This window comes from Oncorhynchus mykiss, chromosome 13 (assembly GCF_057628025.1).
Source record: "Oncorhynchus mykiss isolate SJ-2025 chromosome 13, ASM5762802v1, whole genome shotgun sequence".
NCBI classification, from domain to species: domain Eukaryota; kingdom Metazoa; phylum Chordata; class Actinopteri; order Salmoniformes; family Salmonidae; genus Oncorhynchus; species Oncorhynchus mykiss.
In genome coordinates, this window is record NC_143034.1 from 58701831 (window position 1) to 58725804 (window position 23974).

The 23974-nt window shown below is 43.7% G+C and overlaps 1 protein-coding gene across 2 annotated transcripts in view; it reads left to right on the forward strand.

The window, feature by feature from the left end:
- The window catches only part of LOC110486697 (speckle-type POZ protein), a 103413-nt gene that overhangs the window by 12208 nt on the left and 67231 nt on the right, over positions 1-23974 (forward strand). Inside the window, exons 1-2 of one of the 2 annotated variants that reach the window (XM_090196984.1) lie at positions 9271-11975; positions 12819-12976. The gene's annotated coding sequence lies outside the window, so the exon portion shown is untranslated. Of the gene's footprint in view, positions 1-9270; positions 11976-12818; positions 12977-23974 lie in introns of those variants that run through there. The other variant, XM_021558476.3, reaches the window with a different exon arrangement.

The window sequence follows — 23974 nt, forward strand, 5'->3', positions numbered from 1 at the left end:
CCCCTTTGAGGGTCCTGAGTGGTTCTGAGCTAATAGCCGGTAGTGATCTGATGTGTGTGTGTCTTCTCAGTGATTAGACACCCAATGACAGGCTGAGCCAGCCCTGCCTACTGTTTTTATCCTTTAAATGGGCAATCTGCAGTTGCGGCATCCATTTTTTTTAAACGTATGAATGGTAAGTACCCATTTGATTCTTGAAGAATATAACTTAGAAATGCCTCATGAGCTTAGTTCTACTGTCGTACCCAATCAGAACCCAAAATGTAAGCTTGTTTTACTCCATTGTTTGTAAACTAAGTGTAAACAAATACTATACAGCCTCAAAACATAGTTCAAGCTTACATTTTGTCAGTCCTTGCATTCATAGCTCTGCCTATGAATTTCATAGTGGTTACATTTCTCCAGCCCCATCCCTCAACTGCAGATTGCCCCTTTTAATGTTGCACCTTCCCCAGCAGCCGACTCAATTATCAGTGATTAAGTTGGTGTCAGTCTTTAGCGCTGAGCCATACCTCTCCTCCCTGCCGTGTGGCACAGAGGCCCCGAACAGAGCTACTGATCCCAAGTCAGCACTGTGGAGGGACGTACAGTATGTAGACAGCTCTAAGTATAACCCCTGTCCTCAACTCCGATCCCCAGACAACAAGGTGACAGCGTACTGAAAGTTGGCAACACCCCCAAAGCCTTAACCTCAGCGAGGAGGAAGAGGAGTTGCATTACATTATAGGATAACTGTGTAAAGCTATCCTGGTGCTTAGGTTCTTATCCAAGCTGAGATGACCCTGCTTTCAGAAGGAGAAACAAGGACAGGGCCTTACATTGCAGAATGATATTAGTGATTCTTATTATTCCAGTTAGATTTTGAACTTGCAGGGGGTTACCGAAGATAGCATGGATATATATAAGATCTGAGTCCTTGTCGATCAGTCCTCACCCCCCCCCTCCACCAGCCTCTCTCTAGAGTAGAGGACTGGCCTTGGTGGTGGCGCAGGCGTGTGTGTGGATTATTGTGAGGCGTCTCGTAAAAAAAAAAAACTCTTGGCTGCAAGGTTACGTTGCTTCTCTGCCTCATCCCCCTAATCCTGGCCTGTAAATAAATATCTAACACACCCCACACTAACACCGTAATACCTCCCCTTAGCTACACACACACCCCTAACCCTCTCTGTTCTGCCCTGAAGTCTCCAGAAGGCACACCTCGCATGTCTTTGCCTGTAGCGTTTTGACAAGTGAATAAACATCAGCTGCTTCATTGCACCCCTGCCTCCCAGCCTCTACCTAATGCATAATGCTCCCCTCTCTTCCACCTCTATCTTATCTGCCCCTCACTTGTCCTCTACTCTCCCTCTAACTCTACCGTATCTCACAGGCTGTAAGTGGAAGTCAACCCTTGTAGGCTGGTTATGGATCCCCACAATCACTGGGCTATTACCTCTACCATGTCATTACATATAGACTAAAGACAAGAAGTGGGTCTTATCTATCTATAGAAAACCTAGCTAAATGCTCTCTCCTTAGGCTCTGAGTCCTCTCAGGGGACAGATAGACGGGTGTGGGTTGGACAGGTAGGGAGTTCTCAGTTTGGATTTAAATGTATACACCTCTGAATTAGGATGCAAATACCGTTTGCAGATTTGATGGGCATAGCTCTCTCCTGGTTTGGGGCTCCAACCACGATCTCCCTCCCTGTGCTGTCCCCGCACACCCTGTGTTGTCCAGTGAGCAGCAGCAGTGATCAGTAAGGAGAGCTGGTAATCTGCCGTAGCCTTAGCGCTCTCTGAGCGAAGATTGATGGCCCTCCTGGAAAGGCTGCTATTGTGAATGGGCAGAGAAAAAGAGGGGAGGGTGGAAATGGATTTAGAATGGGAAATTTGAAGGAGAGGGATAGAGGGAGGTGGTGTGAGAGGTAGTGTGATAGTGGGAAAAGTAGATAGAGATGGTGCTTGAGAGGTTAGGAGATGAATGGGGGATGAGTTGGAGTTGATGAAATTATGTGAAGGAGAAGGGGGGCTGTGTTTATCTGAATGTGTTTTTTGTGTAAACATGACCAGAGATTAGGCTTGGACTCATCAGTCCTCACTCATTATTATCTGACTCCCACACACGCAGTACTCGCGCACACACAATTGTCTCTTGGTTTAATCCATTTGAATTCAATCAATTTTTGACAGCATCCCTTTTGATTTAAGCAAAACTTTCCATTGATGTTTGCTCATGGAAGAAAGGGCCAGAAAGTGACTTTTTGGACCTGATTGCCAAAACATTCAGGAGATAGGTGCTCAAAGTTAATCCACTTTGCATACCATACCATGAGACTAGAGGTCGACCGATTAACCGGAATGGCCGATTTAATAAGGGCCGATTTTCAAGTTTTCATAACAATCGGAAATTGGTATTTTTGGGCGCCTAATAATAATAATAATAATAATAATAATAATAATAATAATAATAATAATAATAATAATAATAATAATAATAATAATTATTATTATTATAATACATATTTTTTAACCTTTATTTAACTGGGCAAGTCAGTTAAGAACACATTCTTATTTTCAATGACTGCCTAGGAACGGTGGGTTAACTGCCTCGTTCAGGGGCAGAACGACAGATTTTCACCGTGTCAGCTCGGGGGATCCAATCTTGCAACCTTACAGTTAACTAGTCCAACACAATAACGACCTGCCTCTCTCTCGTTGCACTCCACAAGGAGACTGGCTGTTACGTGAATGCAGTAAGCCAAGGTAAGTTGCTAGCTAGCATTAAACTTATCTTATAAAAAACAATCAATCATAATCACTAGTTAACTACACATGGTTGATGATATTACTAGATATTATCTAGCGTGTCCTGCATTGCATATAATCTGACTGAGAATACAAGCATACATGTATCTAAGTATCTGACTGAGCGGTGGTAGGCAGAAGCAGGCGCGTAAACATGGATTCAAACAGCACTTTAGTGCATTTTGCCAGTAGCTCTTCGTTGTGTGTCAAGCATTGCGCTGTTTATGACTTCAAGCCTATCAACTCCCGAGATGAGGCTGGTGTAACCGAAGTGAAATGGCTAGCTAGTTAGCGTGCGCTAATAACGTTTCAAACTTCACTCGCTCTGAGCCTTGGGGTGGTTGTTTCCCTTGCTCTGCATGGGTAACGCTGCTTTGATGTGGTGGCTGTTGTCGTTGTGTTGCTGGTTCGAGCCCAGGGAGGTGCGAGGAGAGGGACGGAAGCTGTACTGTTACACTGGCAATACTAAAGTGCCTATAAGAACATCTAATAGTCAAAGGTTAATGAAATACAAATGGTATAGACAGAAATAGTCCTATAATAACTACAACCTAAAACTTCTTACCTGGGAATATTGAAGACACATGTTAAAAAAGGAACCACCAGCTTTCATATGTTCCCATGTTCTGAGCAAGGAACTTAAACGTTAGCTTTCTTACATGGCACATATTGCACTTTTACTTTCTTCTCCAACACTTTGTTTTTGCATTATTTAAACCAAATTGAACATGTTTCATTATTTATTTGAGGCTAAATTGATTTTATTGATGTATTATATTAAGTTAAAATAAGTGTTCATTCAGTATTGTTGTAATTGTCATTTATTATTGGTCCTCCAATAATCGGTATCGGCATTGAAAAGTCATAATCGGTCGACCTCTAGTGTCTAGGTCTGTGAGCACATACTGATCATTCTATGTTTTCCATTCTAGTCATTTAGCAGAAGCTCTTATCCAGAGCGACTTACAATTAGTGCATTCATCTTAACATAGTTAGGTGAGACAATACATCACAATTGTATCGAGTACATTTCCCTCAACACATTTCTTCCAGATGTTTTTGAAAGATGGGCAGGGACTCCGCTGCCCTGACTTTAGGGGGAAGCTTGTTCCACCAAGTTGCAGGAGTTTGATGGCAGAAGCTGGTAGCCCAGCCAAAAGAGTTGCAGTAGTCTAGACGTGCCTGGATTAGGACCTGCGCCGCTTCCTGTGTGTGGAAAAATTGTACTCTGAAGAGAGTGAACCTGCAGGAGCGAGTCACTGCTTTGATGTTTGCAGGGAATGACAGTGTTGTCCAGGGTCACGTCAAGGTTCTTTGCGCTCTGGGAGGGGGGCACCTTGGAGTGATGTGATGGAGAGGTCTTGGAGTGGGCAGGCCTTCAATGGGAGGAAGAGCAGCTCTGTTTTGTTGAGTTTGAGGTGGTGGGCCGACATCCAAGCTGAGCTATGCCAGGCAAGCAGAGATGCGTATCTCCACCTGGCTGTCAGAAGGGCGGTGAAGGAGAAAAAGTAGTGTCATCTGCATAGCAATGATAGGAAGACCATGAAGAGCAGAATGACTTGGTGTAAAGAGGAGCGGGAATAGAACTGAGCCCTGGGGGACACCAGTAGTGAGAGTAAGTGGTGAACACACCAAGTCAGCTTTGGTAGAGTGGAGAGCAGTCTCGGATGAGTGACACGACTTGAAGCCTAACTGGTTAGGCTCAACAAGATCTTTCTGAGAGTTACAGCACGCTCAAGTGTTTTTGGAAAGAAAAGGGATACCAGTCTGTAGTTGTTGACATCAGAGGGATGAAGAGTCGGTTTCTTAAGGAGAGGCAAACTTCAAGTCAGAGGGGACGCAGCCAGTGGTCAGGGATGAGTTGAGGAATGGGAGAAGGTCTGTAGAGATGGTCTGGAGGAGGTGATGTGGACAGGTTATTGGGTAGCCAGCCTTCATTAGTCGCAGGATTTCATCTAGAGAGGGAGGGGAGTAAGAGGTCAAATAGTTATGTGGGAGTTATGTGTCCCCCGCAACATGACCTGCCGCGCTGCTCTGCTTCGCTGCTTCTTAACACACTGCTCACTTAACCCGGAAGCTAGCTGCACCAATGTGCGCCAATGTGTTGGAGGAAAGACCGTCCAACTGAGGTCAGCTTGCAGGCGCACGGTCGGCCACAAGGAGTCGCTAGAGCATGATGAACCAAGGAAATCCCCCGGCCAAACCCTCCCCTAACCTGAACGACGCTGGGCCAATTATGCGCCACCCCATGGGGCTCCCGGGCCATGGCCGGCTGTGACACAACCCGGAATCGAACTGGCCTTAGACCACTGTGTCACTCGGGAGGCTGTATTTTTTTGACAATATCGCAATGTTATTTTCGCGTGAATTCAAAACTCCAGTATTTTTCCTTAATATATTATTGTTCTCCAACTTATTTTTTAAATAGATTGATTAAAATGCATTTTCTCATGGCTCTCTGTTGTGCCTCTGCAGCAGACCATATGGTGAGCAATATGCTTGGAACATCGAGTTGCAATACATACAGAATCGTGAGAATCGCAACACGTATTGTATTGGCACCTAAGTATTGTGATAATATCATATTGTGAGATGCCTGGCAATTCCCAGCCCTAGTATTAAGTAGCCACCGGATTGGCTGATGGTACACCCCCTGGACAGGATGCTAGTCTATCGTATTAGGCATATTACTCCTTTATGGCCCTGTGTGTGTGTGTGAATAACCTAGATCCTCCACTGTGTGTGCAGCAGCAGCACAGGGTTGACTGGCCCAGTTATGCTCATAATTATGACAGTTATTCACTCTTAGTGGCTCTTTTTGAACATAGTCAAGCGCTTGATGTGACCCCCTGGCCAGCTGCCGCTCTCTAAATATTCCTCTTTCAAGTCTTAGGGGGTTTCAGCAGCGGTGAACCTGTGAGGAACAGTCCTTTTTTCTTTATTTTTCCCCGTATCATGGCTGACGTCTTTTAATGTCTATCCCCATCTCTCGCCGTCCCTTTCCACCCTCTGCTTAATTTGTCTTCAATCCTTTCTAGTTTTGTTTTTATCCTCTCCTTGTCTAGTCTGCTGCCCCCCTTCTCTCTTTTTCATCAGCCTGTAGTACATCGACCCATCTTTCATCTTGCCTCTCATCTCCCATTCTTCCTCTCACTTTGCTTTTTCTGCTATCCATTTGTTTTCTTCTTACACTTTTGTTTCCCCCCGCTACTCTCCTGTCTCTCTCAGCTCCATCCTCCTCCCCTCCCTCCCTCTCCCTCATTCCCCTCCTCACCATCCAATCCCTGCTCTCTGAAGCTGAGGAGATGTAGGTTTGCTCTGCCATGGAGTCTTGACAGGATGGATGGCAGCGGGTGTCTGTGTTGTCATCTCATCTCCCCTCCAACCTGACTAAACGATCAGGCTCACTGGTAGACAGACAGGCCGGGGCAGGGAGTGCAGAGGCAAGGAGGGTGGCAGTGCGCGGCCCCAGCGTTTACCCAACCTGATTACAGGATCACACACTGCAGGTCAACCCTAATTTCCTGGAGTCCCAACTCATTACCACACCGCTGACCGACGCCTATCAGTCAGGGAGGGAGGGAGGGAGGGAGGGGAAGAGAAGGAGGAAGGTGGAAGGTGGGAGACGGATGCATAGAGAATGAGTACAGGTCAGAGAAAGGAGAAGAGGGGGTGAAGGAGGGATGGCCAGAAGAGATTGAGATGAGAGAAAGCACAGAGTAAATGATCATAGGTCATAGACAGGGCGAGGAGGATAGGTGTTGCAGTGAGTCAAGGAGATTTTAGTCTCCGATTCAGACAGTAGAGGTAGTAGATCTAAGTAGCTGTTCTGCTGTTATGTAGGTCTGAAGGCTGGTTTAGCCAGATGACTTTCACTGTACAGACCAACCAGGATGGCTCTGCCCACCACAGGACCAAGGAGACACACCCTCTTCACCTCACACAGTTGACTCATTATTTTGTACACAGTCTGACACAATCACAGCATATTGTCAGACCTAAGTTTCTCTTAATCCCCATTTTGCCTGTTAAAACGGTGTTTGAACCAGGAGGCATTAGTGATTTTGGAGCCCAAAAATATCGACTGGACTCATGCTTCTGTTGTCAGGTTTTGAATACACATCTGCTTGTCCAGTCAATAAGAACACTCACATATTCATTGCAGGTGAGCTATTGATCAAGCCTCTGTCCCCCTGAGACACACACCTCTGAGAGTAGCACTGCCTCTCACATTCCGTGCTTGCATTTTGCCCCTATATTTTGCATCTGATTGACATTTCTGACTGGCTTGTGTAAACCTGAGGGTGTTAAGATGATTCCATTCATTCCTTCAGTCCACCTCTCTTCTCTCTGAGTTTCTGACCCAGGGGCTATGGCAGGGTCTGGATTAAAGAGAGGGGGGAAGAGTGTTCTTTATTCAGAGCATGTCACAGAGAGACATTGTTAGTCAGAATGGTATTGCACTTGGCTTTGCGTTGTGATTCAGGTTGGATTGGCTTTCTTCATGGTCTCAAGTTGGGCCTATTTGTTTTAGATTACTGCTCTGAAACAGTAATTTGTCTTACAGACCAGAAGAGCTTGAAGTGTCTCACATTCCTCAGCTATTGTCTTAGTACATGTCTGTAAGTTATATAATTAAGCCTAATATGAGGACATATCTTAAAGGGACCATACAACCTGATGAAGTTTATATCTTGTTCAGTTATGTGGGAGTCTCTGCAGGAACTAGAAGTGCTAGTGTTTATTACTAGACATTAGGGATGCACCGATATGACATTGTTGGCCGATACTGATATCCGATATTTTCATTGTCAAAAAAAAACTATACTGATAACACATTTTGGGGAATATTCAGAGGTGGCAACTTTTCATGGGAATTGATATTAATACCATTTTAAATGTAGATGTTTTTTTGCATTGGATATATTTACCATATCATATGGAGACAGAAACATAAACCTTTTACCTTATCATAAGTAGACATAATTGCAAATGATTAAATCCTTACAATAGAAATAAAAAAAACTATTTAGTTACAAAATGAACTTTAATTTAATGAGTTGACTCTTCAGATGGGATGATTTCACTGAACAACAAAAGGGAATATTGAATGATCCCCAATGATCCATCACTTCCAAAAACATATTCAACATAGGTAAAATGATAGTCTAGAAACTTAAGCTTTAGATGTCTTCCCCTCAGGCGTCCATGTCTTCTCCCTAGACCTCCTCAATGTCCACCTCTTGAACATCAGACTCTGAGGCCTCATCTTCACTGTCACTTTCCAACCTTGTTGAGGATGGCTCGTTGTGCGGTTCAAAAAGCCTCAAATTTGCCCAGATGGCCACCAATTTTTCAACCCTTGTATTGGTCAGCCTGTTGCGTGCTTTGGTATGTGCTCCCAAACAAGGTCCAGTTGCGCTCTGAGGCGGCTGATGTTGGTGGGATTTGGAGGATGATGGAGGCAACAGTGGATCTGAGGCTCTTATCCCTAAGTCCCTTCCACCAGGTGGCTGATGAGATATGTTGGCACGACTGCCATATTGTGTCTCCATCCCAAAGTCCGGTGTTGCTGGGCGGCTTCAATGTGGTGCTCTTATTCTTCTCACTTTGCTTGGTGAGGTTGATTGCTGCTATAACTTCATGACCCTTCACATACTAACCATTTCCTTGGCTCTCTTGTAGATTGTTTTCAGTACCATGATGTCCTTGAAGAGCAGATTCAATTCATGAGCAGCACAGCCAATGGGTGTGATGTGAGGGTAGGACTCCTCCACTTTAGACCAAGCTGCCTTCATGTTTGCAGCATTGTCTGTCACCAGAGCAAATACCTTCTGTGGTTCAAGGTCATTGATGACTGCCTTCAGCTCATCTGCAATGTCGAGACCAGTGTGTCTGTTGTCCCTTATGTCTGTGCTCTTGTAGAATACTGGTTGAGATGATGTAGTTAATTATTCCTTGCCCACGAACATTCAACCACCCATCGTAGATGATTGCAATGCAGTCTGCTTTCTCTATGATTTGCTTGACCTTCACTTGAACTCTGTTGAACTATTTATCCAGCAAATGAGTAGATAAAGCATGTCTGGTTGGAGGGGTGTATGCTGGGTGAAGAATATTCAGAAATCTCTTCCAATACACATTGCCTGTGAGCATCAGAGGTTAACCAGATGCATACATAGCTCGAGCAAGACATTCATCACCATTTCTCTGACTATGTTCCTCCATTGAGTAAAAAAAACTTCTGATTCCAGGAAGACCGTGAGCTGTTGCTATCAATAAGGTGTCTGATTAGGGTCGCAAAGGGTCGAACTTTCCGGTAAATTTCCAGAATTTCTCCCAGAAATTTTACATGGGAAGTTAAGCTTTGGAATTTGGGGAATTTTGCTTAAATTCATCGAAAAAGTTAGCTTATAACAGTGAACCTTTTTTTGTGGGATTTTGATTAAACTATCCCCAGTTCAATGGAATTGCAACCCTCTGCATGCACAGTTCATTCTTCCATCACATGTACAGCTGATTCTCAAGATCTTGCACACTAATGAGATGCTATTGAGCCCACAATACTACACTGTCTGAGCCAAGGACTACATGATTTCTGGTAAGTTTTGATTACAGTACTGGGTGGGGTGAATATATTTTATGACATGTTTTTTTTTTGTTAACTAGTAAATAGTAGCCTACAGCAAAGTGTGTTTAAATAATTTCTAACTTGTTAACAATTTCTGCTAGTTAGTATTTGCTACCATGTGGATTTTTGCTTGCTGGAGCCGGCTAACTGAGGAGTGTTAATGCACCTGTTTCCATCCTTTAGGACTTTTCTGAGAGTATCTAACTGCTTAACTATTTATCTGTACATGGAATTGTATTTTTTTTCTCTCCCTTTTTTCTAATCTTTACAGGAAAATGCCACGGGCACTATCTGATGTGTAGAGACATTTCACTGCAGCTAATGTAGAAAGCTGTGTACATTTGCAAATAATGTGAAGAATGCAACAAAGATGCATAATCATCTGGCCAAGTGCATAAAGTTCCCTCAGCGCTCACAACAAGCAACCTCTGACAAAAGTCCCTCTATTTCTATTCGAGGTGAAAATGATGAATCAGACCTTATCGATAGCAACAGCTCACGATCCTCCTGGAATCAGATGTTTTTTTGACTCAATGGAGGAACGTAGTCAGAGAAATGGTGATGAATGTCTTGCTCGAGCTGTGTATGCAACTGGTTCACCTCTGATCCTCACAGGCAATTTCTGAATGTTCTTTGCCCAGCGTACACCCATCCAACCAGACATGCTTTATCTACTCATTTTCTGGATGCATAGTTCAACAGAGTTCAAGGGAAGGTCAAGCAAATGAGAGAGAAAGCAGACTGTTTTGCAATCATCTCTGATGGGTGGTCGAATGTTCGTGGGCAAGGAATAATAAACTGAAAATATTTTTGGGAGATGTGATGGCTCATTGGGGATCAACCAGGAATTCATCATACATGTCAAGCAGTTAAGTTTCTGATCTGTCTGTCCGATGCCTCTCTTCCTCGGTACACACTGACACTGTGTCCGTTTCCATCTTGCCCAGCTGTGTATGTAACATTTCACGTAACCCTGTTCCCTGTCTGCATCGAAGTAGCGGTCCTTGTACCTAGCATCGAGATTGATGGTGACACAGTAGAGGCTCAGAGAATGCCACTGAATTGCTTGTTCACAGCCTCGAGTACTTTTGTAAGTTTTAACCCCCCAGTCTGTCGGCAGTTTTGTTGAGCAGGCGTTTCAATGCCATGACAGAGGGTATCACGTCTGCTGCAGACGCTGTTGATTAGCTTATTTCTCCAGTTAGTTGTTCGAATAGCGCTAGGAGTGTGTTCATGTTTCAAACATGTTCTCAAATGCCATTGAAATGGCAGCAGCGGTATGAGAACCAGCACATTCTTGAGCATGCAATACGGCCTTCCTCAGTACGAAATCCTCGTCGACCCACTGTGTTGTCAAACTCAGCATGCTCACGGGGCTGACATCGCTGGTCCAAATGTCAGTCGTGAAGCTAATAGCAGTGAGCTCATAGATGTACGTCTCAACAATACTGTGTAACTCCGGTAGGGCAACATCTGAAAAATAGTGTGTACCGGGGCTTGACCAGTCGGGGAAAGCCAACATCCACAACAGAGAAGGGTTGATTGTCAAGGGCAATGAATTCCTTTATCTTGGCCTTAATGGATTTTGCCTTTGAGTTGTCTCGCTGACATTTTCTTACTCTTTCAATTGACTGCTGGACTTGAACTTGTTTGGTTGTTGGAAGAGTGCGCTTCGTATTTTTCTGCTTTTGTTCTGTGTAGCGCTGTATTTTTCGTGACGTCATTACGCCTACGTTATGTAGGTATGCACGTCAGCTTTAACATCGGTTTTGCATATTGGCGTAAGACCTCGGGCCGATGTTGGCATTTGTTTCTAATATTGTCCCTTTCCAATATGCTCACCGATTTTATTGTGCATCCCTACTAGACATAATGAAGTGTTTTAATAATTCTGCTTTGTGGCATCGGTCTGGTTTTACCTCAAATCAGACACCTCACTAAATGAATCCTGCTCCTCCATGGGGGAGACAGGGCCACCTCAGCCATGTCGACAGAGGGCGAGGGAAGGAGACAGACAGACTTCTCCTACACCAGAGACTCGAACTGTTCAGCCAGGGAGAGAGAGAGGCCAGACAGACAGCACTGTTATTGGAGTCTCACTGAGATCGTCTTCTGATTGAACTACTAGGGCCCTACTTTGTACTGTCTGGCTGGACTTTCCTTGCTAAACTTACACATTCACAAAAGTATTATTAAGTAGAGGTACCTGAGTCCTTTCAGATTGGACCACGACTGATTAATTGGAATGGCCGACTAATTTGGGCCTATTTCAAGTTTTCATAACAATCGGAAATCGTAATTTTTTTTCTTTTTTCTTTTTCTTTTACACTTTTCTTTAATCTTTATTTAACTGGGCAAGTCAGTTAAGAACACGTTCTTATTTTCAATGACTGCCTAGGAACGGTGGGTTAACTGCGTTGTTCAGGGGCTGAACGACAGATTTTTACCTTGTCAGCTCAGGGATTCAATCTTGCAACCTTACGGTTAACTAGTCCAACGCTCTAACCACCTGCCTCACGAGGACCCCGCCTGTTATGCGAATGCAGTAAGAAGCCAAGGTAAGTTGCTAGCTAACATTAAACTTATCTTATAAAAAACAAACAATCATAATCACTAGTTATAACTACACATGGTTGATGATATTACTAGTTTATCTAGCGTGTCTTGCGTTGCATATAATCGATGCGGTGCGCATTTGCGAAAAAGGACTGTCGTTGCTCCAACGTGTACCTAACCATAAACATCAATGCCTTTCTTAAAATGAATACACAGAAGTATATATTTTAAACCTGCATATTTAGCTAAAAGAAATCCAGGTTAGCAGGCAATATTAACCAGGTGAAATTGTGTCACTTGCGTTCATTGCACACGAGTCAGGGTATATGCAACAGTTTGGGCCGCCTGGCTCATTGCGAACGAATTTGCCAGAATGTTACGTAATTATGACATAACATTGAAGGTTGTACAATGTAATAGGGATATTTAGACTAATGGATGCCACCCATTAGATAAAATATGGAATGGTTCCGTATTTCACTGAAAGAATAAACGTTTTATTTTCGAGATGATAGTTTCCGGATTCGACCATATTAATGACCTAAGGCTCGTATTTCTGTGTGTTATTATGTTATAATTAAGTCTATGATTTGATGGAGCAGTCTGACTGAGCGATGGTAGGCACCAGCAGGCTCATAAGCATTCATTCAAACAGCACTTTCGTGTGTTTTGCCAGCAGCTCTGCTGTTTATGCATTCAAGCCCATCAACTCCCGAGATTAGACTGGTGTAACGATGTGATGTTAAATGGCTAGCTAGTTAGCGGGGTGCGCGCTAATAGTGTTTCAAACGTCACTCGCTCTGAGACTCGTCGCAATCTCTTGTTTGTGTTCTCCTTCTCTGCAGCCGGACAGGAGGCCCAGGCAAACAGAGGGACACAGCCAGAGACGCAGACAGACAGACTTACAGATAGAGGACTGCTCCCAGACTGACAGACAGAGGGCCCAGCTGGCCCAGCCATGGCATCAGCCAGGAGCACAGATGTTTGAGGGACTTTGATCTGGGTGAGTACCAACTGGGTTGGAGATAAGGGGTGAGGGGGGGGGGGGGGGTGTACCAACACAGGGAAGATGGGTGATTTTGGGTGGGGCAGTGACTGGTGGCTGGTTTGAAGAGACTGAGTGAAATGTTGAGAGAGAAAAAAATAACTAGTTGTGGGAGAATTTTTTTGACAGATGAAGGTTACTTTTAGATGGGAGAAGGTGTGAGATTTAGGGTTTGAATAAATGAATGACGCAAAGAAATGAAAGAGGACAAAGAGACAAACCAGAGGAAAGAGGGTGGATGCAAAGACAGCACAATTAGATGTAGGTGGCAGCATTGAATCATTCAATAGATGATTCAGATGTCTGTCTTCAAAAAGCTAAAGTAACACTTCATTTCTAATAAAGGACTTTCAGGTGTGAAAAGGGGAATAATTATCAGTGTTGGTGTGAGAGATGAGGGAGGGGAGGATATTGTAACTGTAAATGACCTGTGACAGAACTGTAAACTGGAGAGAACGGAGGATTTTTATGAAAAAGTGTTTGTAGAGGTTCGAGTCAACTTAACAAATCGTGAAATATGATCTGAAACAACCCTCTAGGTGGAACAAAAGGTGAACAGAATCCGTTATGTAGAAATTGACCATCGCCCACACGGTTTTTCTCAGATTAAATTACAAGTATGTATGTTAAAATAGTTCTGTGTGCTTATTGTTTGTGAAGGCCCTCGTGCATGCTGTTGTGTGTATGAGTGATGTGCGGGGCAGTGATCAGAGACCAGTGTCTCTTTATGGAGACAGAGTAATTAGTTCAGGGCTTTAGAGGACCTGTCACTGGGTTTCTCTCATACCCCAGCCCCCTTCCACCTCACCTCATCCGCTCCTCGGTCAGTGGCTCCATCCCCTGTCCCCCTCCCTCACAGCTGCTCCAGGTAATTGACGCTACTTAATTGACGTTACAATTCTCCCGGATCCGGGATGGGTAGTTCCAAGAGGTTTTAATTAAAATTGTCAGCAACTACACGAATTAGCATAGCGCAACGGTCAAATAATCTTACTAGAAAATATTCATATTCATGAAATCACAAGTGAAAAATAGTGAAACACAGCTTAGCCTTTTGTTAATCACCCTGTCGTCTCAGATTTTGAAATTATGCTTTACAGCGATAGCAAGACAAGCGTTTGTAAGTTTATCGATAGCCTAGCATAGCATTATGTCCAGCTAGCAGCAGGAAGCTTGGTCACGAAAATCAGAAAAGCAATCAAATTAACCGTTTACCTTTGATCTTCGGATGTTTTCACTGACGAGACTCACGGTTAGACAGCAAATGTTCCTTTTGTTCCATAAAGATTATTTTTACACGCAAATACCTCCGTTTGTTTGTCACGTTATGTTCAGAAATCCACCGGAAATAGCGGTCACGACAACGCCGAATTATATCCATAATATCGACAGAAACATGGCAAACATTTTTTATAATCAACCCTCAAGGTGTTCTTTTGCATAAGAATCACTGAGAGCCATCAGCTGGCCACTTACGCAATGTGGTCGTTTACGCTCATTCTTCAACATAAAGGCGTGAAACTACTGTAGACACCTTAGAGAAGACGTAGAAAAAGGAATCTGGTTGATATCCCTTTAAATGGAGGATAGGCATGCATAGGAACAGAAGGGTTCCAAAATAAGAGGCACTTCCTGATTGGATTTTCCTCAGGGTTTCGCCTGCAATATCAGTTCTGTTATACTCACAGACAATATTTTAACATTTTTTTTTTTTTTAACTTTAGAGTGTTTTCTATCCTAAGCTGTCAATTATATGCATATTCTAGCATCTTGTCCTGAGAAATAGGCCGTTTACTTTGGGCATGTTATTTTTCCAAAAATGAAAATAGTGCCCCCTAGCTTCAAGAGGTTTAAAGGTCTTTTCACAGTAATTATTTTGGGACGTATTACCGCCCAGCGGCCAACTTTCAACTGATCAACTGTGCTCTACATTCACTGACTGGCATCGCCTGTCGCTTGGCAACCTGGGAAGGTGTTTGATTCCTCTGCCTTTATTTCACTCTCACTTTCTTTCACTCTTTCAATCACTCTCTTCTCTTTCACCTGGTTTCTGTCTCACATTCGGCCTCCTGGTTCTAATTCCTGTTGCTGCGGCAACCCTGCAGCTGTTCTGCCGGTGGCTCCCCCAGTCTCAAACAGGCTGCTTGTGTGGAGTTGCTTAATGATTAGGTTTTATTTCTATTTCTCCTCCCGAAGGGCCACAATCCAACTGTGATCAGCTCCTCTACCACCCTGTCTATCCCTCTTTCCTTCTTTCCTTTCCTCACTTCTGCCTATTTTCCCAGCCACACCTTCCCTTAAGCATCTACAGGTACTTGCTCTGTGATGTGCTGTTTACGTTTACCGGTTTGTGAATTGTTTCCTTTGTGTGGGAACTTTCTCACTCCATCACTCTCTCCGCGTCATTGTCTGGTGTTGTCACCATGAGTCTGTGGGAACTGAATCAGTCTCGGTGGTGAGTTTGACTGGCCGGGTAGAGATTGGAATGTGCCAGACTCTAATGACCATTAGTGTGTTAATCTGTGAGAGGTGTGGCTGGGGGAAAGTTAACTCCGGCACAGACTGACAGGATGGACTGGAAGATTAAAGGGTCTGGCTGCTGAGAGTGATGGCTGGAGTATTATGTTGAGGATAAGCTGCAGTGAGGAGAATGGGTAATGTTAAACTAAACTGGTGTGCTCTGAGAAGCAGTGAGGACTTTTAAAATGTCACCCGGCACTGTGCGTGCGTGCGCATCTGTGCACACCTAACACCAGAGCAGCCTTATCTGCCTGGCATTTCCAACCTCAGAGAATACTGCTGCAGCCGGCGCTATCTGATGACTCACCAAAAGGCCTCCCTGAGAGAACATATTGAGAGGCAGCGAGCACAGGTACACTTAACCTGAACTTGAATTAGGAAAGGTCAGACGGGGAGGGTGAGGTACGAGGTGGGGACAGCCACTTACAGCACTGTTATTGTTTGGATCTTATCTTAATAGACTCTGGCTGGGTGGATGTGATGCCTGTTGCCTGCCAGGCAGCTTTGCACAGTGCTCTGTGGCCAGATAATACACTGATCCTGGATCAGACTGGATGTTAGGTCGACAACATGCATCACTGAGATGGCGAAGTGGTCTGGAATCAGGTTGCAAAAGTTGCAAAGCTTTACAATTCTGTATATTTGTCTCAGTCCCAGTCCTGAGTCAAGACTGGGTTGGGTCTGAGTACTGACTAGACGCGGTGGCATTTAGAGGCCAGCCACCACACACACACACACACCAAGGTGTCTGGTGTCTAGATGTACTCAACACTCAGCGTAATCTCAACACTTCATCACAACCGCAGGGCTTTAAAAATAAACAGTTTGGCCACAGCTACAGGTGGTGGCATCTCTGTTAGTCTTCATTCACTGCTTCGTCACCTTCCACAGAGAGGAGCTGCTCATTCTCAGCATTCACTGTATAACTAACTCACTGTTTAATTCATGTATGGATAATATACATGTAGAAAGGTGAGATGGAAGTACGTAAAGCATTTAAAATAGCGCTGCAGAAATGTAAATGAGGGAAGGAGTGTGTGCGTGCGTGCGGTATGAGGTGCAGTGTGTAAATGTGGTAATTGGGAAGCAGAGTGACGTCGGGGCACCAGAAGACTAGCCCCTGTTGCATGGCGAGCAGCAGACGGATAGAGCTGAACTTATTAGTGCTGCTGCCTTCCCCTCCTTTCCGCAAGTTGAAAAGAGCAACACGAGAAGACGGAAAGAGGGAGAGCACAGCTTTTCCTTCTTTACCTCCATCTGTAACCCCTCCCTCTCTCTCTCTTCTCTCCCTCCTTCCTTTCTGCTTGTCTACTGTGTTGAGTGTTCGTCCAAAAATGACCAAGAAAAAGGCTGTTGTCCATGTTACTTGTTGTTGTATCGTCTCTGTCCATGTATTGCCATTCACTTGGACCCTCCATCATCTGACTAGCCCTTCTATCTCCATTACTAGACACAGCTCTGGCGATTGTGTACTACAGTGGGCTGACATGCCTATTCCACAGGGGGTTTGTGCTGTTGAATGGTCCTGCTTAGTCTCATTGTGTGTGGGGGGAGGCACATGTTCTCCTGGGAGGGGCAGGAAGGGAGGCTGTGTTCTCTCTGTTAGAAATGAGGGAGACTCTTCAGAGATGGGGTGATGGCTGTACTCCGTTATCTCCCTGTGGCAGGCGTTTGCCCTTGATCGCAGTGTCTCAGCACACCAGTATGACAACTTAAGAGAGGGGTTGATCTTAATTGGCTCTGCTGAAGTATGTGTTTTTGAAGCTGATATGCTGGTGGCGATTGGAATTATAGGTGTTCACATTCTTCCATGACTGTATATTGCTCCTAAAGTAGTTTAGTCTCTCTCTGTGAGATGCCTTGTGGAGAGGCAGGTGGGCAGTGGGTGGTCTGGGCCTTGGTGTCTGACCCTCACTGTCAGCCGTGTCTGTGTGTGTTAGGGAGTACATTTAGAAATGACAGGTTTCCATTTTTAATGAGAAGAAAAAAGCCTGTCCTCAGCTCAAAATGCTCGCCCCCTTGTCTTTCTGTTTCTCTATGCAGCGGTGGACCTGAGTAGACCCACGCTCTCTCTGGTGGCTCTCTCTGGTGGCTCTCTCTGGTGGCTCTCTCTGGTGGCTCTCTGGTGTAGAGGTCGACCGAATATGATTTTTCAACGCCGATACCGATTATTGGAAGACCAAAAAAAGCCGATACCAATTTAATCAGACAATTTTTTAAATATATTTTTTAAAGTATTTATTTATAATAATGACAATTACAACAATACTGAATGAACACTTATTTTAACTTAATATAATACATCAATGAAATCAATTTAGCCTCATAAATAATGAAACCTGTTCAATTTGGTTTAAATAATGCAAAAACAAAGTGTTGGAGAAGAAAGTAAAAGTGCAATATGTGCCATGTAAGAAAGCTAACGTTTAAGTTCCTTGCTCAGAACATGGGAACATATGAAAGCTGGTGGTTCCTTTTTTAACATGTGTCTTCAATATTCCCAGGTAAGAAGTTTTAAGTGCTTTGTAGTTATTATAGGACTATTTCTGTCTATACCATTTGTATTTCATTAACCTTTGATTATTAGATGTTCTTATAGGCACTTTAGTATTGCCAGTGTAACAGTACAGCTTCCGTCCCTCTCCTCGCACCTCCCTGGGCTCGAACCAGCAACACAACGACAACAGCCACCACATCAAAGCAGCGTTACCCATGCAGAGCAAGGGAAACAACCACCCCAAGGCTCAGAGCGAGTGAAGTTTGAAACGTTATTAGCGCACGCTAACTAGCTAGCCATTTCACTTCGGTTACACCAGCCTCATCTCGGGAGTTGATAGGCTTGAAGTCATAAACAGCGCAATGCTTGACACACAACGAAGAGCTACTGGCAAAATGCACTAAAGTGCTGTTTGAATCCATGTTTACGCGCCTGCTTCTGCCTACCACCGCTCAGTCAGATACTTAGATACATGTATGCTTGTATTCTCAGTCAGATTATATGCAATGCAGGACACGCTAGATAATATCTAGTAATATCATCAACCATGTGTAGTTAACTAGTGATTATGATTGATTGTTTTTTATAAGATAAGTTTAATGCTAGCTAGCAACTTACCTTGGCTTACTGCATTCACGTAACAGCCAGTCTCCTTGTGGAGTGCAACGAGAGAGAGGCAGGTCGTTATTGTGTTGGACTAGTTAACTGTAAGGTTGCAAGATTGGATCCCCCGAGCTGACACGGTGAAAATCTGTCGTTCTGCCCCTGAACGAGGCAGTTAACCCACCGTTCCTAGGCAGTCATTGAAAATAAGAATGTGTTCTTAACTGACTTGCCCAGTTAAATAAAGGTTAAAAAAAAAAATATTATAATAATATTAATAATTATTCGGCAAATCGGCGCCCAAAAATACCAATTTCCGATTGTTATGAAAACTTGAAAATCGGCCCTAATTAAATCGGCCATTCCGGTTAATCGGTCGACCTCTAGTCTCATGGTATGGTATACAAAGTGGATTAACTTTGAGCACCTATCTCCTGAATGTTTTGGCAATCAGGTCCAAAAAGTCACTTTCTGGCCCTTTCTTCCATGAGCAAACATCAATGGAAAGTTTTGCTTAAATCAAAAGGGATGCTGTCAAAAATTGATTGAATTCAAATGGATTAAACCAAGAGACAATTGTGTGTGCGCGAGTACTGCGTGTGTGGGAGTCAGATAATAATGAGTGAGGACTGATGAGTCCAAGCCTAATCTCTGGTAATGTTTACACAAAAACACATTCAGATAAACACAGCCCCCCTTCTCCTTCACATAATTTCATCAACTCCAACTCGTCCCCCATTCATCTCCTAACCTCTCAAGCACCATCTCTATCTACTTTTCCCACTACTATTAGATGTTCTTATAGGCACTTTAGTATTGCCAGTGTAACAGTATAGCTTCCGTCCCTCTCCTCGCACCTCCCTGGGCTCGGACCAGCAACACAACGACAACAGCCACCATCGAAGCAGCGTTACCCATGCAGAGCAAGGGGAACAACTACTAGAAGGCTCAGAGCGAGTGACGTTTGAAAACTATTAGCACTCGCTATCTAGCTAGCCATTTCACTTCGGTTACACCGGCCTCATCTCGGGAGTTGATAGGCTTGAAGTCCTAAACCGCGCAATGCTTGACGCACAACGAAGAGCTACAGTCAAAACGCACGAAAGTGCTGTTTGAATGAATGTTTATGCGCCTGCTTCTGCCTACCACCGCTCAGTCAGATACTTAGATACTTGTATGCTCGTATGCTCAGTCAAATTATAGGACACGCTAGATAATATCTAGTAATATCATCAACCATGTGTAGTTAACTAGTGATTATGATTGATTGTTTTTTATAAGATAAGTTTAATGCTAGCTAGCAGCTTACCTTGGCTTACTGCATTCGTGTAACAGGCAGTCTCCTTGTGGAGTGCAACGAGAGTGAGGCAGGTCGTTATTGCGTTGGACTAGTTAACTGTAAGGTTGCAAGATTGAATCCCCTGAGCTGACAAGGTGAAAATCTGTCGTTCTGCCCCTGATCAAGGCAGTTAACCCACAGTTCCTAGGCCGTCATTGAAAATAAGAATGTGTTCTTAACTGACTTGCCTAGTTAAATAAAGGTATTTTTTTTAAACTACAAAAATCAATACAAATAGTTTTAAAAAATGAGCAAATCGGCGCCCAAAAATTCAGATTTCCGATTGTTATGAAAACTTGAAATAAGTTCCGATAAATCGGTCGACCTCTAGTCTGAATGCCGTCGTTTGTCATCCTTCTCTTGTGAAACAAACCTTATTGAAAAGGGGTTTTGTTAGCCTTTCCTGTTGGCAACTTGTACACGCTCTGATTGTCCACCAGAGGTCACAATTTCCTTAGTTGTCCGGTCTCCAATGGGCTGTTTCATAAGAGCAGCTGCTTAGCTGTACTAGTGATTATCTGAGAGGATTTTCTCGTTTCTACCTCTGGTGGATAGTCAAAGTTCCAAACTCACTTTACATGCGTAGCTTCAGACTTGCGGTGTCCTGGTCTGGTAAGTTAATTTTCATCACCTCGTGTTGAGTTTGAGTTTATAACCATTTCAACGTGTGGACCACAGAAGGAGAGTTTTTCTTCACCTCGTGTTGGTTCAATATTTCAACCATTTCCCACATGTAGCTAACGCTCCATGCTTTTCTGGTCTGATATGTTAATTCTTAACTCGTCCTTTTTATACTCTGGTGAAAAGGGGCGTTCCATTATCCTGACACGATCTATGAGCTCCCTCGGGGCGTGGCTACTTACTGGTGCAAAGTGTCATCAAAACTATGATCTTGTTAGAAAACTAACACCACATTCCTATCTTAACAAAAAATTGTTTAAGCATTTCATTATGTTCACATCAGATTGAGGTAAACTATTTTCATTTAACGTTTTTAATGACACAATATACATTCGTTTTCCACATCTACACTTTGACCATTTCCCACATTTGTTCCAATGTTCACTTTTTGGACGTTAGAGTTTTTGGCTGGCAAAAGTCTTTTGTAGACAGACATTCCGATCCCAATACTAGAGACCCAGAGAGAGTTCTCTCCTGCTTGATTTACGACCGGTGTGAGGTGTCAGAAGTCTCCCCCCTCAACCATTGCCAAGTTGATCTGACCCATTGTGATCTTCATGTGTAGTCATGACAGAACTGAGGATTGTGGAGCGAGACTAGATAAGACCTTGTGTTAGGCCTCTAAGTAAACTGCATTTATAGTATACATTTTATGTAATGTAGACTTCTATATTAGACCATAAATCTAATATAGATCTAAATCTAATAAGTCTGTCTTAGCTCTCATATCTGTCAGTATAGACCAGTCAAGTTGTCAGGGGCAGGAAGAACGGTCACAAAAATGTTGTATTTCAAGAACAGAAAATAGGCCGAATGCTGACCAAAGCTGCCAGACATATGTTAAAAATAAAACATTTAGGCACATTGATTGTTTCCAGGCAACATGATTTGCGAGAGGAGAGGAATCTGAAGAGACACCTGGAAGGTATGGAGAAATGGAGCTTAAGACAGGCTTAGTTTTTGGTCCCTTTATGAGCAATAACTGCTAATTACCAAGCTCTCTGGTCCTCAAATGTGTTTTGAAATCCACTTGATGTGGAAAATGGAGACGAAAGTGTGTTACCTGGTAAAGTCAAACTGAAGGACGTCTACTTCAAAAACATGATCTAATTCTCTTTTTGTTTGCTTTTTCTCTCATGCTCTCCTTTGAATTATAACACTTTTAGAGCATTTTAGAGTATCTCTCTGGGTTGTTTATCAGGTTGCAGTTTTAAATTCAAAGGAGATTTGGGTCCACATTGAGACACTTTTTATGGTCGAAGGGGGAGAGTCTTGGGGGTCCCCACTGTCTGTCTGAAAGCGCTCTTCTTACCTTACTGATTGCTTGGAAGTCAAGTGTGGAAGTCAAGTGTCGCTTCACATTTACAGATAGTTACATCTATATTTACGCCTCTTCTAGGTGTAATTATTGCTTTCACAGATATGAACACGGGCCTCCAGATGATAGGAGCGTGGTTTGTAGACTTTGCTGAGAGAAGTGCACAGGTCAATGAGAGAATACAGTAGATCGGCTTTGGGGATTTTTCCTGATGGTATGAGCCTTATGGTCCATGTTAAGTTTTACTTTTGAATTGGGCTCATCCCATTTAGGTAATCTGTGACTTTTTTTGTGTGTTAGCTGCGTGAGTGAATACGTGTGCGAGGTTTTCTGTTTATTTTGATATTTTTTTGTTTTTGGCAGTTTCTCTTTCTTCATATTTTTCACCATGTTTCTCTCTTGGCCGGTCTCTAACAATGGAGTACCAGATACCAAGAAGGTCACTGTGAGGGGAAAGAGAAATTGATCACCAGAGTTGTTTCCTTAACCACCAATAGCGAGTTGCACCATCCATCTAAAATGTGGTTAATGCCATGTTATGGCAATCAGCAGCCTTTCATGCTCCTCTGTTGGAGACTAATGGAACGATGGAGAAAAAATGAAAACATTTAAACAAGGCGAAGAGAGACTCCCTCTCACTTAATTTGCATTTTCATTATAAATCACATAATTACGAGTAAGGTATCACACCAGCCTCCCCCCTCTTCCTCCCAGCTTCGCTTCATAGGTTAGAAGAACTCTAACTCCAAGTATTTCTTTAGGTTAGATAAATAAATAGGGGGAGTGGGAAAACAGCAGAATGCGGCAAGGCAAAGGTTAAAGCAGCATTACTATTAGCTCTGTAGTGTATTGGTTTATACACAATCCCTCCTGGCAACTTGATGTGCAGGAGATGGATATATAGCTACGGTCTACTGTTATGTCTGTTCAGCGTGCTTCTATGGCCGCTGTCATCTTTAATCAGGAGAAGGTTGGCGTGTTAAGGGCTCCTAAAGCTCATTTGTCATGAAATCCTGTAATTTTGGAAAAAGTTCTACTTACATGTGGTGTTTGACTGTGCCTATGTGACTGTTTGTGAGCTTACAACTGTGTTTATTTGTCTGCCCTTACAATTGCACACAGGTGTTCTGTTGTGAGTGTAGCTCTAATTGATCCTACTGGAACTGTGAGCAAGGCTTCAGACCTGTGATGTAATGAGAGGGGACTAGGTCACATGGCAGCTGGCCAGCTTTGAGGGGAAGCAGGGAGGGGAGAGGGTTGGGATATAAGATGTGATGGAGCCAAAGAAGGGGAGAGCGTGAGATCTAGGTTTAATGCCATGTCAACCTTCTGGGGCTATAGAAAGACAGAGAAAGGGGGTTGAGTTGGAGGTATACTGAGGGGAGACAAAGGTGGAGATCTCTGGGTAGGGAGTCTGTGATATGGAGCCAGATAATGATATACACTGCTCAAAAAAATAAAGGGAACACTTAAACAACACAGTGTAACTCCAAGTCAATCACACTTCTGTGAAATCAAACTGTCCACTTAGGAAGCAACACTGATTGACAATACATTTCACATGCTGTTGTGCAAATGGAATAGACAACAGGTGGACATTATAGGCAATTAGCAAGACACCCCCAATAAAATGACCTCCAGCAGGCCTCAAATGTGCATGTGTCTTGTCAAATGGTCAGAAACAAACTCCATGAGGGCCCGACGTCCACAGGTGGGGGTTGTGCTTACAGCCCAACACCGTACAGGACGTTTGGCATTTGCCAGAGAACACCAAGATTGGCAAATTCGCCACTGGCGCCCTGTGCTCTTCACAGATGAAAGCAGGTTCACACTGAGCACATGTGACAGACGTGATAGTCTGGAGACGCCGTGGAGAACGTTCTGCTGCCTGCAACATCCTCCAGCATGACCGGTTTGGCGGTGGGTCGGTCATGGTGTGGGGTGGCATTTCTTTGGGGGGCCGCACAGCCCTCCATGTGCTCGCCAGAGGTAGCCTGA